Here is a 19,076-nt window from a genome sequence, read left to right on the forward strand (position 1 = left end):
TCCTAATAGGAGGTTCAAATCTCCCAGAATTAATATGGTCTTTATTCATCCATCCATCCATTGTCTACCACTTATCCAGGGTTGTGTCGCGGGGGCAGCAGCCTAAGCAGAGTCCCCAGCCACTTGGGCCGGCTCGTCTGAGGGAATCCCAAGGCATTCCTAGGCCAGCCGAGAAACATAGTCCCTTCAGCATGTCCTGGGTCTTCCTCTGGGCCTCCTCCCGGTGGGATGTGCTCAGAACACCTCACCAGGGAGGCGTCCAGGAGGCATCCTAACCAGATGCCCGAGCCACCTCAACCGGCTCCTCTCAATGTGGAGAAGCAGTGGCTCTACTCTGAGTCCTTCCCGGATGACCGAGCTTCTCACCCTATCTCTAAGGGAGAGCTCAGACACCCTGCGGAGGAAACTCATTTCGGCCACTTGAATCCGTGAGCTTGTTCTTTCGGTCATTACCCAAAGCTCATGACCATAGATGAGGGTAGGAACGTAGATCGACTGGCAAATCGAGAGCTTCGCTTTTTGACTCAACTCTCTATTCACCACGACAGACCGGTACAGCGCCCGCATCACTGCTGACACAGCACCAATCCATCTGTCAATCTCTCGGTCTTAATTCATTAAAATAACAAACAAATACATATATGATTAAAAAGATTGTTTTACTAAAAGCATATGCAATTATTTCACAATTAACTTGACAATGTCATGGCTGCATGCTACAAAACATGAATTGATTTCATCTGTCAGCTAAAGTCAATGGGCAGGGTTATGGCCACTCTTTTCAATTTTAATTGGTTATAAATGGTTATTGGTTATAAATGTTTATTTTATTTGGGTATTAGAATGTATTGTTTTTGTATAATATTTAAAACATATACAAATGTATGTAAATATACATGATAAAAATTTTAAAATTTAACTGCAACATGTAAAAAATATAATTTAAAATTATATTTTTATTTATTACATTGAGTCACTTTTGGCATTTGATAGCTATGTGGTGTGTCCATGTAACAGTATCTTTTACCAGGTGACAAAATGAAACTTGGAGGACTAAGTCACACTTAAGTCACTGGTAAACACCTCTTAGCACAACAGTTTTTATTAGAAAAGGCTGGGGTCAGACCAGGTGGCTAGTCTGGGCTATTGCTCCAAGGACTCTAAAGATGTTCAAATTACCAGTAAAATCAAATATACTCACCGTCAGACAATTCTAGCTTAATCCACAGTCACTTTTTGTCTGTTGGGCATGACAACTGGATGCTGAAATGTCAACAAGGCTGATCCAAGTGTCACAACTGTAAAATTACATGCATTACTGAATTTACATACAGGTGATCAGTGTTAACATCAGTTGAATAGGTGTTGAGTGGTTTATAGCTTCTCTCTTTGATCTTCCAGTCAGGGGTTCTGTCAAAACAACACATAGGAGACCGTATTGGATAACAGAGCAGACATACTGTAAATTTACATATTTGAATCTCATTTGTTTTTATTGAAGAAAGATGATTAATACTACAATAGCAACTCCATCTACAGTCATGATAAAAAGAAAGTGCAATGTCATTCAAATCCAGGGATTTTATTTTACAGGGCTTAATACAAAAAAATCTAATATTTGCCTAGTTTATTAAGGTTTGCAAGCATCTGTTCTATACAGCTCTCTTAAGGTCCCAAACAGTATTTGAATCATGTTAAGGTTTTTATTTGACTTGGCCACTACAACATTATTTTCATTTGTAAGCCTTTTTGTTGGAAAATTGCTATTGTGTTCAGGAACATTGTCCTGTTGCATGACTCAAGTCAGACATCTTACTTCACTTTACTTGATGGCTTCAAAATAAGCCTAAATCATCACCCCTCCACCGCCATGCTTGACAGTTGGCACCAGGTATTTGTGTTGATTTGCTGTATTTGGTTTCATATTTACTTGGGTCTCTTCTGTCCAAGGTACACTGTTCAACAAACCATTGCAAACCTTTTCAGAGATTAGAAAATGTCTCCTCAATTTCAAATGGAGTTCTTGTTTTGTTTCTGTTAATTGCTCAAAACTTTTCATGGTCCGACCTTTGGCTGAATTAGCTTGGACGTCCACTCATGAGAAGAGTGGTATGTGTAGAGCTGTACAATACATCAAATGACAATCGTCATCACAATATTAAGGTGGGCAATCCTGTAATCACAAAGAACTGGCTTGAATGCAGTTCTTCATAAGATTATATATTTCAAGTGTCAGACCTTCACGGCCATCATATTGTTAACATATTTGACCAGTTGGATGGATTCTGATTGTCCTTAATGTTCACACATGATGTATATCTTTGTGAGTGGACATATTTTTAATTTGTTCTGCTTTAAATCAAATTTATCTTTGTTGTATGTAGACGAGGCTAGCAGAAATCTCACTGCACAGAGCTATTTCACATAAAAAGCAACAATATTTATATACACAGTTTCTATACAAGTTACTGTGAAACTTTACTACTTTTTTGCAACATGAGATCATTCGGAGAGAAATGGATATGTGTTTCGCGAGAACACGGAAAAAAAACCTGGTGACCTTTAAGGTACTAAGGGATGTCCACCCAATCCCTCAGTTTCCTCATAGACTGTCATAAAGCACACTCTGAGCTGGCACTTCAGGGTGCAAGGTGCAGGTGTGAGAGTTATGATGTGTAGTAAAAAAACAGCTAAATTAAACTCAATTTGACAGTACAGAGTGCAGCTGTTTGTGTTGTATTTCATACAGGCTCCTCCATAAAACTATCCGGTATGTTTCACAGTTACTGACCTCAATTTCATGCAACAGTTTGAAAGAACATGTTGAGTTACACCCCACATTTGCAGTGAAATGTTTCACCAGGCAAGTCAGTCAAATTTTAATCTAATTTCGTAATGTTTGCAATGTGCTGTGCAACAGTCAGAATACATCAAACCTTCTGTGTTTACATAAGAAGAACCACAGTGAAATATTAATTTTTTCTGACGCATGCATTCATGATTGCAGGAGCTCTGGTCCAAATCAGTGAAAGTATAGTTTTGCACAGTGTCTCCTTAGACCGATGAAGTAATAAATCCAATATAGGAATAAGCTGTTAAAAATAAAAAACAAAAACATAATCTGGATGTTTTAACACTTAAGCATTCCTTTACATCAATATACTTCCCCTTTGGGCTATGTGGATCATGAGGTTACCAGCCACCAGTAAGGTTTAGGCCATTTGTTATTTAGAGCAGGGTTTCTTATGCAGGAACATAATCACAGCTAATATGGACAGAAATAGGAACTGAAGCTATTTTCTTTCTTTTTCTTCTTTTTTTTCAAGAATCCCTCATGAGGACAAAAATATCGAGGCACGTGACGTCGCCCGGTACGGCGGAGCCGGGGTCCAACCCTGGAGACAGGCCTGGGGTCGGGACTTGCCGGAGCCTGCCTGGTGGCCGGGTTGCTCCTCGCGGGACCTGGCCGGGCCAAGCCCGAACGAGAGACGTGAGGCCATCCCCCAGTGGGCCCACCACCTGCAGGGGGAACCGCGAGGGACCGGTGCAAAGAGGATTGGGTGGCGGATGAAGGTGAAGACCTCAGCGGCCCGATCCCCGGATGCTTAGGCTGGCTCTAGGGACGTGGAATGTCACCTCGCTGGGGGAGAAGGAGCCTGAGATTGTGCGGGAGGTCGAGAGATGTCGACCAGAAATAGTCGGGCTCGCCTCCATGCACAGCGTGGCTCTGGAACCCATCTCCTTGAGAGTGGTTGGACACTCTTCTACTCTGGAGTGGCCCACGGGGAGAGGCGGCTGGCTGGTGTGGGTTTGCTTGTTGCTCCCCAGCTCAGCGTGTGTCTCGTGTTGGGGCTTACCCCAGTGGATGAGAGGGTCATATCTTTGCGCCTTCGGGTTGGGGATAGGTCTCTGACTGTCGTCTCGGCCTACAGACTGAGCGGTAGTGCGGAGTACCCGGCCTTCTTGGTGTCCCTGTCGGGGTTGCTAGATAGTGCCCCTCCCGGGGACTCCATTATTCTGCTGGGGGACTTCAACGCCCACGTGGGAAACAGTGACACCTGGAGAGGCGTGATCGGGAGGAATGGCCTCCCCGATCTGAATCCGAGCGGTGTTTTGTTATTGGACTTCTGTGCTAGTCATGGATTGTCCATAATGAACACCATGTTCAAACATAAGGGTGTCCATCAGCGCACTTAGCACCAGGACACCCTAGGCAGGAGGTCGATGATCGACTTTGTTGTCGTATCATCAGACCTTCGGCCGCATGTTTTGGACACTCGGGTGAAGAGAGGGGCTGAGCTGTCCACTGATCACCACCTGGTGGTGAGTTGGATCCGCTGGAGGAGGAGAAAGCCGGACAGACTTGGCAGGCCCAAGCGCATGGTCTGCTGGGAACGCCTGGCGGAGCCCTCGGCCAGGGATGTATTCAACTCCCACCTCCGGGAGAGCTTTGACCAGATCCCGGGGGATGTTGGAGACATAGAGTCCGAGTGGACCATGTTCTCCGCTCCTATTGTCGATGTTGCTGCCCGTAGCTGCCCGTAAGGTCTGCGGTGCCTGTCGCGGCGGCAATCCCAGAACCTGGTGGTGGACACTGGCGGTAAGGGATGCTGTCAAGCTGAAGAAGGAGTCCTATCGGCTGTGGTTGGCTTGTGGGACTCCTGAGGCGGCTGACGGGTACCGTGAGGCCAAGCGTGCTGTGGCCCGGGCTGTGGCAGAGGCAAAAACCCGGACCTGGGAGAAGTTCGGTGAGGCCATGGAGAAGGACTACCAGTTGGCCTCGAAGTGATTCTGGCAAACCGTCTGGCGCCTCAGGAGGGGGAAGCAGTGCTTCGCCAACACTGTTTATAGTGGGGATGGGAGGCTGCTGACCTCGGCTGAGGACATTATTGGGCGGTGGAAGGAGTACTTCGAGGATCTCCTCAATCCTGCCATCACGCATTCTGTGGTGGAAACAGAGGCTGGGGACTCGGGGTTGGACTCTTTCATCACCCAGGCTGAAGTCACCGAGGTGGTTAAAAAGCTCCGTGATGCCAAGGCTTCGGGGGTGGATGCCTTGAGTACCTCAAATCTCTGGATGTTGTTGTGCTGTCATGGTTGTCATGCCTCTTTAATATTGTGTGGCGGTCGGGGACAGTGCCTCTGGACTGGAAGACTGGGGTGGTGGTCCCCCTTCATAAGAAGGGGGACCGGAGGGTGTGTTCCAACTACTGGGGGATCACACTCCTCAGCCTCCCTGGTAAGGCCTTCCCCAGGGTATTGGAGAGGAGAGTCCAGCCGATAGGCGAACCTCGGCTTCAGGAGGAGCAGTGTGGTTTTCGTCCCGGCCGTGGAACACTGGACCATCTCTATCCCCTCTCTATCCCCTCTACAGGGTGCTCGAGGGTTCATGGGAGTTTGCCCAACCGGTTCACATGTGTTTTGTGGACCTGGAGAAGGCATTCGACTGTGTCCCTCGTGATGCCCTGTGGGGGGTGCTCCAGGAGTATGGAATCGGGCGCCCTTTATTAGGGGCCATCCGGTCCCTGTACGAGCGGAGCAGGAGTTTGGTCCGCATTGCCCGCACTAAGTCGGACCTGTTCCCGGTGCATGTTGGACTCCGGCAGGGCTGCCCCCGCGACCTGGTCCCGGATAAGCGGAAGACGACGAGTACGAGTACGATAGGAACTGAACCAGGGCTTAGCTTTTGGAGTGCACCATTGATGCCCTTATGTTTTTCCTGTCAACACAGCATGCAACTGCAGACAGTAGGATATATATATAAAACACCTGTCATTTTAATGTGGGAGGTTTCATTGCTAAATTGGACCAGCCTGGTAGCCAGTCTTAATTGATTGCACATTGCACCAGTAAAAGCAGAGTGTGAAGGTTCAATTAGCAGGGTAAGAGCACAGTTTTGCTCAAAATATTGAAATGCACACAACATTATGGGTGACATACCAGAGTTCAAAAGAGGACAAATTGTTGGTGCACATCTTGCTGGCGCATCTGTGACCAAGACAGCAAGTCTTTGTGATGTATCAAGAGCCACGGTATCCAGGGTAATGTCAGCATACCACCAAGAAGGACAAACCACATCCAACAGGATTAACTGTGGACGCAAGACAAAACTGTCTGAAAGGGATTTTCGGGTGCTAACCCGGATTGTATCCAAAAAAACATAAAACCATGGCTGCCCAAATCACAGCAGAATTAAATGTGCACCTCAACTCTCCTGTTTCCACCAGAACTGTCCGTTGGGAGTGACACAGGGTCAATATACACGGCCGGGCTGCTATAGCCAAACCTTTGGTCACTCATGCCAATGCCAAACGTCTGTTTCAATGGTGCAAGGAGCGCAAATCTTGGGCTGTGGACAATGTGAAACATGTATTGTTCTCTGATGTGTCCACCTTTACTGTTTTCCCCACATCCGGTAGAGTTACAGTGTGGAGAAGCCCCAAAGAAGCGTATCACCCAGATTGTTGCATGCCCAGAGTGAAGCATGGGGATGGATCAGTGATAGTTTGGGCTGCTATATCATGGCATTCCCTTGGCCCAATACTTGTGCTAGATGGGCGCATCACTGCCAAGGACTACCGAACCATTCTTGAGGACCATGTGCATCCAATGGTTCAAACATTGTATCCTGAAGGCAGTGCCATGTATCAGGATGACAATGCACCAATACACACAGCAAGACTGGTGAAAGATGGGTTTGATGAACATGAAAGTGAAGTTGAACATCTCCCATGGCCTGCTCAGTCACCAGATCTAAATATTATTGAGCCACTTTGGGGTGTTTTGGAGGAGCGAGTCAGGAAACGTTTTCCTCCACCAGTATCACGTAGTGACCTGGCCACTATCCTGCTAGAAGAATGGCTTAAAATCCCTCTGACCACTGTGCAGGACTTGTATATGTCATTCCCAAGACTAATTGATGCTGTATTGGCCGCAAAAGGAGGCCCTACACCATACTAATAAATTATTGTGGTCTAAAACTAGGTGTTTCAGTTTCATTGTCCAACCCCTGTATATATATATATATATACACAAAAAAGCAGGGTGTTAGGGGTGTTTTCAAGTAAGACTATTTTACATTCCGGTAGTCAACTTCTGTTGGGGAAATATTTGAGACAGGTAGGTCTGCAACTTTGAATAAAGAAGTAAACATAAGAAACAAAAGGAAATTACCAAACAACAGAGAGAAGTTATAAAGCTAAAATAAATAAATATATACATAAATATATAAGAAATGTAGACAAAGAAACAGACACTATAAATAAAGGCAAAATAAATTATAGACAGAAGTCCCCTTGAAAACATCCTTGGAGTATAATTGAAGTGCCTATTAATGCTGCTAAACACAGTTCTTTGGCTTTCATGCCTCAGTAAATGTATGCTCCATGTACTACGATGTAGTTCCCTGGGATCTGATACTGGTGATGGAGTGGAGGCCCGATAATAAGGGAGTTGGAAGGAGCTAGGAAGCCAGATAGTGGCCATGGGGTGGTGGAGGGTCGAAGCTCGGCGGGAGAGCAGGGAGATCCATGGTTGGAGGTCCTTAAAAGCGAAGCCTTGAAGGGTGATTGGCTTAGGAGGAATGCAGACTTGACGCTGATTGGTTGGAGCGGAGACGCATGATGGAGTCATAGTACGGAGCCGGTGGTGGACGTGAGTCTTCCAGATTGAATTTTCATCAAAACTCCATTAGAATCTGTCACTGTCCAAAGGAGCTCTTTCACAAACCTGAACTCCCCAAGCTGCTCTATGGACTTGAGAGTTTTGTGCACCCACAGCCTCATCTTCCTTGCTGCTCTTTTTCTCCTAAGCCGGGCTGTGCTAGCACTTGCTTCTTAGCATGGGACAAATACGCTGCTGACAACAAAACAATTAAATAGTCCCGCCAACCCAGCCAGCGCAGCGGCTTGCAGCAAACAGCCCACGCGTGCTGAACCCGGCGGCAAGAGCTGCACAAACCGCACCCTGTTTGAGTGGCCTTTATGACATATGAAAACAGGATGTAAGTACGTGTGACTTCAGAAAGTCACTGGAGGTGATGAGCGGCTGAGATCTCATAAGAGCTGTGAAAGAAATAGGGCAGTATACTGGTATGCAAACAGACATGACAAACTCAGGGAAAAGAAGCCAATAAATTCCAGCCAAACATGGAATAGTTTAAATGCTGTCTCATATTTTCTCAATAAAACAAACTAGATGAGGAAACTTTGGGCAGCCTGGAGAGCTACGTGGACGAATGTTTTGAAAACATTGTAATGGAGAAGCCACAAAAAGTTGCACCCATGACCACACCAACATCAAAACGCACCCGTTCAGAGTGCTTGGCCAGCACCTCCACTATATCTCCAAAAAAAAAAAGATATACCAATGTCCTGGACTCTATTGACAAAAGGTAACCAGTCTGGATGCTCGTCTCACCCTGGTGGAAGTTCTCCACAGGGAATTTTAAGCTCTGAGGGAGTCTCTGGAGTTCAGCCAGGAACAACTAGCTTCGCTCACAGCTGAGAACCAAACACTGAGGGATAGCGTGAAAACACTTATGGATGCAATGACACAGCAAGGAAAACCTTGTCTTTTCCGGCATACCAGAACAGGCAGAGGAGAAGACAAAGTTGACCCCAAAGAAGATCCTCGATCAGAGGCAAGTATTATTCCCAATCAGGAAGAAATATATCACAGAAGGCACCGGAGCCACAGTGGCTGTAGATAAACTCTATATTAATGGTTATTTGTTTAAGGACTGGGAGATCACTCCATGGCTTTATTAGGAGCAACAGCTGGTTAGCCTAAAACATGTATCACTTGTTAGATAAGAGGTTAGCTGAACTTGGAGTTATAATGTAATGTAAAGCACAGCTCAGCATGATGTTGACATTGCTAGATGTGGGTGGGGCCAAGGCTGGGCTTTTGGGTATCCACTCCTTTTTGTCTCCTCCTATTTCGTCTATTACCAAACCTCTCTGTCACTTTTCTTTCTTTCTGTAACACACAAACATGCACACTCACACACACACACAAATATTTATTAACATAACCTTATATCTCTCACCCACTCTTACCCCCGGCACCCTCTTAATTTTCTGTCTTTTTCTCTACTATATTTCTGCTTCTGGACTTTACATCAGGCAATCCAAGCACTAACTATGATTTCACTTGGGTGTATTTGTTTCTATGGTGACATGCGCTGTCCAACTTTAAGTACACGCACACAACTATGGGCTTACTAAGGTTCACCACATGGAATGTGCATGGAGCTGGCACCAGAGAGAAAGGTTTAAGATGTTTAACCAGCTTAAAAGACTACAGGCAGACGTCTTATTACAAGAAATTCATGAATCTACCACAGCTGCAAATGATCTTAAATCATCTGAGTTTCCTAATTTGTTTTCTATCTGCTATAATTAGCAATTATTATAGCAGGTCCCCATACAGCATGTATCAAGACAAATAACCAAACAGCTTCTAGCTTCTGTCTTCAGAGGGGCATCAGGCAGGGATGCCCATTTTCCCTCTCATTATTTGCTCTTTTTATTGAACCACTAGAGACAACAATCAGGAAAACCCTCTCTCTCTCAGGTAATTGGATTGATAAATTATTTCTCAAGAGTTTCAATTTATTTTACAAATCATTTCACTAAATTTCTTTGGAAAGATAAACCCCCGTGTATTAGCCTAAAAACGATACAGAGGACCAAAGATAAAGGAGGACTAGATGCTGTGATGACTGAAATACTAAAACTTTGGCCGTCTATCAATGAACCTCTGGGAAGTCCTTTCAAGGCTATTTGGAAAATTATTTCAGGTGATCACCTCATGAAGCTCATGGAGAGAATGCCAAGAGATCGAAGTAAAGGATGGCTAATTTGAAGAATCTAAAATAAAAAATGTTTAGAGTTATTTCACACATTTTGTTGACTACATAATTCCATGTATGCTTATTCATAGTTTTGTTTCCTTTGGCGAGAACATTTTCAATAGTCATATAAAGAGTCAAAATAGTCAAAATAAAGATACCCATTAAGTGAGAATATGTATCCAAAACATCTGACCGGTAGTGTAAATTTTAAGGAATTCAGTTTCTCTCTTTTAACAGAGTAATTATACAATATGGGATAGACAAGAATACATTTTTAAAAAATCAAAATTTTATTTGTAATAAAAAATAAATTAAGCTTAATAACATTAGGTTACAAATGTGTCAAGTGTACTAGAGTTCCTTAATCTCAACCCTCCCAGATTACTGTCTAAAATATACAGGACAGTCTAAAATAGATGAATCAATATCCCTTCCTATTACGAAATGGGAGGCAGATTAATCAGTCAAAAATGATTGGTCTCAAACCTGGTCTCAGATATGTTTAAGAACTTTTAAAATGACTAGTAACCCCAGTTTACAATTAATACAATATAAAATCCTTCATAGAGTACACTATACAGGTCAACAGATATTCAGGATGTTCAGGATGGGTTTTGCACCATCTAATACTTGCTTACAGTGCACATGCAATATACCTGACAGTTACATCCATGCACTATGGTTATGTACACCTCTTCAGAGGTTCTGGTAAATTCAGTTCATCGCTAAGAAAACTACCTTCATGAATTGGAAAAATAAACATGTGCTTAGTCTTAACCAGTTTAGACACCTTTTGTTGGATTACATAAGTCTGGAGACAGCCTCTGCCTCCACATCAGATCAATTTCTCTGGGCTCCTTTAATTGGCTCCATCACCTAGTGGGTGTGGGGGACCTTTGGCTCTGACCTGTGGGGCATTGCAGATACGGGGGGTGTCTAAGTTTGGGGTATCTGGGGTGTCCCTGGGTTGGGGTTGTTGGTGGATCTGGCGCTGAGGGCTGTGGCCCCCACGGGGTTATGGCTTTGGTGGCTCTCGGGGGTGACATCTGGTGGCTGCATGCAATGCTTTTGGGGGGCCTGTGCCTGCGGACATAGGTTACTGGCCTAGTGGCCGTGCTGCTCCTCTGCTGGGCTTAGGGGCCCGGGGTTCCTGGGGCATGTAGCCCCTAGGCTGGGATCCTGACTGGGCCTGAGGGGCTGGGTCCTGGCGGGTATGTCGCTGGGGTTCACTTTTACTGGGGGTCTTTATTTTTGAGATGCTGGTGGGAGTGCATTAGCGCAATGTGGGCTTTGTGCATGGCTTTTGTGTGCCGCCAGATGAGTTTGTCATGTCTTGGTGTGGTGTCAGTTGGGTCCGTTGTGAGCACGGTGCTTGGTGGTGCTCTGTTGCGCTTGTGGGCAGAGGCTGGGGTGGTATTATGCGGGGCCCTTGCCATTGCGTGCTGTGTGGTGGAGGGCAGGAGGTGCTTGGAGTGGGGCTTTGTGTGGAACCTGTGCTGTTTGGATGTGTCTTCATTGGCTTTTTCGGGTGGATCTCATCTGTGTAAATGGTAAATAGTAAATGGACTGAATTTATATAGCGCCTTTCCAGTCATACAGACCGCTCAAAGCGCTTTACACTAGAGCCACATTCACCCAATCACACTCACTAACGCTCACACATTCATACACAGATCGGTAGGCAACTTGAGGTTAACTGCCTTGCCCAGGAGCACATCGACATACAGCAGGAGGAAGCTGGAATTGAACCCACAAACTTCCGATTGCAAGACAACTACTCTTCTGTTCTGGTTGGGTATAGCCCTGTGGGAAAATTCATGTTGGGGTTTGAGGAGGGTGGGGTGCTCATGGGGTTGAGATCAGAAAACATTAGGGGGTAGGGACTCTTTCATCCTGGGCTGTGGTTGGCAGGCTCGTTTGGACCAGGTACAACCCTCTTTTGTCCCTTTCTCTGGATGGGGACAGGGGTCATTGGTTGCTAGGGTCAGATCGGGAGGTCGCGGTCTGGGTCGGGGGCGCTCGGATTTGGGCAGTGCAGGCATCAGCCGGCTGGTACTCGGGCGATCTGCCTGTCTCCACCCCAGAAGATAGGGGACCACCTCCTGGGTCCAGGGACTGGTTGCCACTCTGGGGTTTTGGTACCCAGACCTGGGAGTATAGAGTTTGTATGGGGAGTGTGAGTGAGTGTATGACATCTATTGTTGTGTGTCTTTACATTGGGTGTGTGGTTGTTTATATTTTTTTATGTGTTCGCATGAAGGTGGGAATGTATGATTGTGTCTGTGTGTGTGTGTGTGCCTATTTTTGTGTCAGGTTGGGTCTTTGGCTTCTCCCTCTCCTGGATCAGTTTAGGCCCCTCATCAAATGTGGGGCCTGCTTCCTCCCCACCATACTTCCTGCTGGTGGCTGGTGTCTCTGCCCTCTGGTGTATTGGTGGTTCTTGGCGTCCAGTGCTATGTGCTTTGGTGTGTGCATGTTCACTTCCGGTGACTGCTTGCCAGGGCCTGGGCCCCCTGCCTCTGCTTGGTGATATGCTCCCGGGTCTTGGGTCTATGGGTCCATGGCTGGATCTGCTCTGGCGTAGACTCAGGGCTTCTGCACTGTGGCTGCTGGGTGGTTCCCCTGGGCCTCTTCTTTGCTCTTCTTTGGGGGGTTTGCAGTAGTCCTGGTGGTGGTCCTCCCAGGGTCCCCATGCTCTGGGGGGACCTTTGGATGTCTGTGGCTCAGATCTCCTCAGTGTCTGTCTCTGGTCTAGGGGGGCAGGTCTGCAGGTCCTCACACTTGCTACTGCATATTTTTATGGAGAAACCTTATATTCACAAGCAAACTCACACCTTAGATTCAGGTGTTAACAGATACGCAGATGTTCTCTTCACCCTTCTTTCTGTCCTCCATTCTCGTCTCCTTCTCTCCCCTTTTTCCTTTTTGCCCCACCTCACTCTCTTTATTACTTCTTTTTTTTTTTCATTTTTCTTTGCAGTGTCCATTGCAATTGAAATAATCCCAAAGTGGTTTCTAATAAAGTTTCTTTCATAACTATCAAGCAGAGCCTCATAGCGTTAGCCATAATTCTCCACCAATTCTGAGTGCTACTCTGGCAGACAGGACACAGTGACAAAAAAGACATGTGAAAAAACTATATATTTTTAATCCATACAAACATCTGATGGATATTAACATTATTTTTCTGTATAATTAATCACTTAATTAGTCTCTTCTATTTATCTCATATCTATCTATCTATTTATCTGATATGTATCCTTGATGTTCCCAGGACACCACTTGTATCACATTTAAAAAGGTCAGGAGTATGTATTTCTTAGTGTAATTAATTATTTAATTTCAAATAGTAATTAAAATATTGTAAGAAAATTACTATGAGCTACAGATTAAATTAATGTGTAAATCTGTTATTAATCCAGCTAATAAATAGTTACATATACTTAGTGATTATAAACAAGACAAACTGAAGTAATAATAAATTAGGCTGAACTAATAATGAAGAAACAATTTGCTTCTACTGATAAGAGAAAAAAAATGTATGAGCAAAAGCAGGAACATTTAGCAAACTGATTAAACTCTAATGGTTATTTAAACCTCATCGGGCTTTAATGAAACCTTGTAGAAATATTTCCGTTTTATTCTGATTCTATCTGAGCTGAGGGACAAGTACACAGGGTTTTAAGTTCTCTCTTCAACATCTGATCCTATTCTATTAAAGGTCAACAGAATTCCCCCACCTCATGGCCATGGAGACATCACTTCCTTTCTGGATCAAAGGATCTCACTCAACAGGCAGAATAAAGGTCCCTTTCCTTATCTATATGTCTGTTGAAGGAGTCCAGGCCTATCACAATTATAACTGCCCTGTATTGCTCAGGTTGAGCTACCAAAAGATGATAAGGGCAACATGTCATCTATCTCTTAGGTGTTGCACAGAATAATCTCTCCAACAGGAATGTTTGTACAGAAGATTGTCTCAGAAATGCAGAGAAGAGGGCTCGGGAATGTAGAAACCACTGAAGCAGGCGATTTTGAAAGAAAAAAGAACAAAGAATTGGGCTTGCTGATCAGAGTAAAATGGTAAGGGCATATCTTTTGGATTAATCAAAGCTTCACACATCTCAGTCTTTGTTCTTCTTCTTCTTCTTCCAGCGTGGCATTGAGGTAAGCGGCATTTAACGTCCCACTCACACCATATCTCCTAAGTTGGAAATGTGGCTTTAACAATTATGTTGGGGCCCCAGCCATGGATAAACATTAAAGGCAGGTATGAACTTTTCTGGAACCTTTAAAAAAAATCACATTAACCTACTTCCAGCTCAGCCCAGAAGGAGGAGGAGTCAGAGCTGGAATTGAAACAGATTTCCCCCCACGGCCTGGAAAAGAACACATTGGGACAGCAGCATTGCACGCCTTCCTGCATGCTTGTCCAGGTAGGGAGAGCTACCTGCCACACCTTGGTCACTGAAGGAGCCGAACATGCCTTTGTCATACAGTTTGGCCCGGCCAGCTAAACATTAAATGCAACACTAGTCTTTTTAATGCCCACTAGTGGATGATCGGGACAGTTTCGCTTCTCAACTCGTAACTCTGTCTTCAGAACGGTTCACGTAAGAGGTGGTGTTTGGGCAGAGAAGATTAGTTCAGAAGGAAATTGTCTAAATGCTTTAATTACGTCAGTTTTTTTGTGTGTGTTAAGAAAACTCAGCTAATTGCAAGTTGACCAGCTGCTCAGCTAATGATGCGATTGGGTCAATGCTCATGCATTTTGATCCTTTTATTGCTGGTATTTTAAGATACATGTTCAACTTTAAAGAGTTATAGGCTTTCTTTTCTTAGCTTCAACCGCTAGCAGCTAAGGTAACACATGACTTATGATCGTCATCTTATGAGCCCACAGGCTTTGTCGTCACCAAGTTAAGAATCATTTATCCAGAAAGGTTATTAGTTTCCAATCTAAGAAAATAATATTTTCCTAAATATTATTTTACTAAATGTGCAGGGTAGAAAGAATTAGTTTTATTCAAAATAATAATTATTTTAATATTTCCTTAATAATATGTCCTTAAATATTGTTGTACTAAATAAAGGCAGCCAATTCAACATTATTATTCCATGTGTGTGCAGAGTTTTGCACACACATGGTTTTGCAGTCAGTAATGTCAGAGCTTGGCTCACCCCTTTAACTATTGTCCTAACACCACCGCCTTATTAGGCCGGTATTCACCAGGCAGCACTTAACAGACTGAATTATTACTCAATAAAATATTAAAATATTATTGTTAAATAATATATTCATAATAATAATCGCAAAAATTAGGAAAAACAAATTCTAGCAAAAGATAACTTGTAACCTTTGGGAGATAATTCATGTCAAACTTTTATCAGCAAATGAGGTGTTCTCACACAAAACCTTAGAAAAATCATCCCTGGTCGGCAAACCCGTGAAAACACGTCAAAAATTATCATCATATTAGCATTCAAAACCAATCTAAGCATCAAATTCATAACTATCCACAGACAGCAGAATTACTGAAGTGTGACCGAATCATTATTAAGAATCAGAGCTAAAAAAAATAATCATAGAAATAATTCAACTGTCTAGTTTTTTCAAAACGCATAAAACCTCACGCACTTGCTCTTTTTATCTGTGGCCCTCAGGGCCTTCAGCTGTGCTTCACTTTACCAAATATTTCCTGCAAGCTGAAATTGGGAATGACAGTCTGGATGACTTTAGAAGCAAATAAAAAAGGTAAAAATGTCACACATGAAGCTTTTTCTTAATCTGAGGATGAATAAAATCAGCTGAGAAAAATATTCAAAACAGTATGAGATGGAGAAACATTTTACCCATCTATAGCATTTTTTTCTCATAAGAATTGAACTGCCTCTTTAATTCAGGTCAATTCTCACAGCATATGAGAAAGAAGCAACCAGACATTTGCCAGGAGGTGCCTCGGCAGGAGTTGCACAGCAAATTGCAAACATTTCAGGTGAGCTTGTTTTGGGGGTTGAAAAATCATATAAATTGTGATTTTTCCCTAACTGATGTGTTTTTGGTTATAACAACTCTATAACAGCATAAAAGCAGCCTTCATAAATCAGAACAGCCATAACACACAATAGAACATTGCCACAAAGCTAAAATGTAGAATGAGAAATAAGCAGATAATTACTGGGTTGTCCTCTTAAATGGGACTGAGAATGACAGTAATCAATTAGAGTTATAGTGAGTCTCAATTTGAAAGATAATCATTGAAGGTTACATGCTGGATTTCTTCTTTTTCAATTTATTTAAAAGGATGTATAACTTTGGAGACTTTATGAATTAGACTGTAACGTTACCAAACTTAGACCTTTAAAAAAAAGATATGATAATCTTAGTCCATACTGTTGGAACCACATTTTCTTTTCTGACTCAAATCACCTAGAGTTATCAGATTGTAGAGGTGTTTTGTAGGACCAACATGCAAACAGGAGCGTGGGAGCTCCATGGTGATTTGAATATTAAATAATTACTCAACAGGTAAACTTACACTGAAACGTAGGACACGGGACATGGGCAGAGTACTAACAAGGAGCAGGCTGGCAAAACGTCATGGACAGGCTTGATATGGTTTTAACATACATTTCCTTGGTATTTGGTAGAATTGCCTTTCACACTATATGACTTGGGTCAAATGTTGTAGATCCCCTTCCACAAGCTTCTCAAAATTTTCTGCAATCCCACTTTGTAACTAAGTCCGCTGTCTGCTTCGTACTATTGTTGCAGATAGAAATCATTGAGTTAATCCTAACTGATCTAAAAAAATGTTTTGTTTGATTTATCATCAGATAGAGAAAAAAGGGTCATGTGTCTTCTCATACAGTGTATGTAAACACCTGGTTTTAACTATAAATAAAGAAAATAATTGGTAAGGGTACAGCTCAAACTTCTTTACTCCTGTTTCCAATGAAATAACTCCCAGTGCATTTCTGTTTTAGTTGGATCCAGCTCTGACTGATCTCAGTGTCCTCCCACTGTGGATCCTAACCAGTTGAGCAGCCCCCGGTTGTTGTCAGAGGAGGCATCAATCCAACTTGTTTTCAGCCCTTGAGCTAGTCATGATTCCCATGGTCTGCTGTGTTTAGCCTTACCTTTTATGCCCTCACCAAAGGTTCTCTCTCAAGCACGCTTCATTTGCAGCCACTCTCCGCAAGAAATAAGAGCTTGAATGATGTGAACCTAAAATGCACTTTAAACCTACTGATTTTAATACCACATAGGAATGTGTACCTCTGACCAGTTGGCAAAGGCATCAGGGCCAAGAGGCAATATACTAATTAAAGTTTTCTGATGGTGAATATTTTAAATATCTATACCTTGGAGATACACAAAAGAACATTTTCTATCAGAGGTAGGCAGTTACACACTTTCAGTCCTTTACTTGCTTCAGAAAAATAGTCTTTGTACCCGTACTCGTACTAGTACTCGTCGTCTTCCGCTTTATCCGGGACCGGGTCGCGGGGGCAGCAGACTCAGCAGAGACGCCCAGACGTCCCTCTCTCCAGACACCTCCTCCAGCTCCTCCGGGGGGAGCCCAAGGCGTTCCCAGGCCAGCCGAGAGACATATTCCCTCCAGCGTGTCCTGGGTTGTCCCTTGGGCCTCCTTCCGGTGGGACGTGCCTGGAATACCTCCCGAGGAAGGCGTCCAGGAGGCATCCGGTATAGATGCCCGAGCCACCTCAACTGGCTCCTCTCAATGTGGAGGAGTAGCGGCTCTACTCCGTGCCCCTCCCGGATGGCCGAGCTCCTCACCCTATTTCTAAGGGAGTGCCCGGCCACACCCTACGGAGGAAGCTCATTTCCGCCGCTTGTATCCGGGATCTCGTTCTTTCGGTCATGACCCAAAGTTCATGGCCATAGGTGAGGGTAGGAACATAGACCGACCGGTAAATTGAGAGCTTTGCTTTTCGGCTCAGCTCTCTCTTCTTGGTGAATAGTCTTTGTATCTTATTTAAAACATAAATAATGACATACTTACCCAAATTTTCTTTCATGCACCTGTATAACTTCCATTGACTGTATTTGTCATTAAAACTCACATTACTACTCGTTTCACCATACTCATGTGGTGCTCATCTATTCACATGAGAGATGGTCTCAGCTAACATTTAGCTTTGTGTGTCAGCATCGGGTACATCTGTTGGCATCCCGGAAGGTGTGTAAAAAGCCTGAAAGTAAATTAACTGCAGCATAAACTCACCCTGATAAAATTAAAATAATTCCTTCAATATGAGTGCAGTGATTGAGTGGGGGAACAAGACCCACAATAACAGATTTCTTTTTCAAAATCACTGGAGAGTTAATGTAGCAAAAGCATTTCTTATTCTTTACTTACTTAAAGTGATCAGAGTGCCAAGAATCATTTAATGAAGTCCACGACTTTCTGTTTAATTTAAAATATGATGTCATGAAAATGTGCTCTTTCTTAGACACTCTTGAAAATGGGAAAGACAAGAAAAAATGTCATTTATGTGAGGCCGATGTGTGTTGAAGAAAGTAGCTTCTTGCCCACACTTGCCTTTATCTACCATTAGAACAATAATTAAATGTTGAAACAGCTGGAACTGTGTCAAAGCAGCGTAAAGTAGGCGTCATGTTTATCTTTACATTACACACAGCAAGGAAGATGTGAAGGGCTTTTTTGAGCTATTCTAGCTGAAGAAGCTGAACTAAAGATTTCTCACCAAAATATCACTGCAGATATTTCCTTATTACATTTCTTAAAAGAAGCTTGTTGTTTTTCTTCTTCTCCTCAGATTGTGGTTATTTTTGTTCTTGCATGCGCACACACGCAGCCGGGACACAGAAATGTGGGATACTACCTCTGCAGATACCTCTACCCGACCCTAGTGGGCGGGTGCCTATGACAAAAACCACAAACATCAATGGATGTTTTTGGGATTTTATGTGACAGACCAGCACAAAGCACTGCATCATTGTGAAGTGGAATGAAGATGATACATGGTTTTTAAAAAGCACCCTTGACTACTTTACTTTAAAACCACCTTTTATTGCACTTGTCTCTTGAGCCATGTCTCTTGCAGCTTTGCACATGTAGAAACAGAAATACTGTCTTTTTCATTCTTGTAAAATAACTCAGATTGTCAGATTGGAAAGTACAGGTCCTTCTCAAAATATTAGCATATTGTGATAAAGTTCATTATTTTCCAT

The sequence above is a fragment of the Girardinichthys multiradiatus genome, chromosome Y (genome assembly GCF_021462225.1).
Source record: "Girardinichthys multiradiatus isolate DD_20200921_A chromosome Y, DD_fGirMul_XY1, whole genome shotgun sequence".
NCBI lineage: Eukaryota > Metazoa > Chordata > Actinopteri > Cyprinodontiformes > Goodeidae > Girardinichthys > Girardinichthys multiradiatus.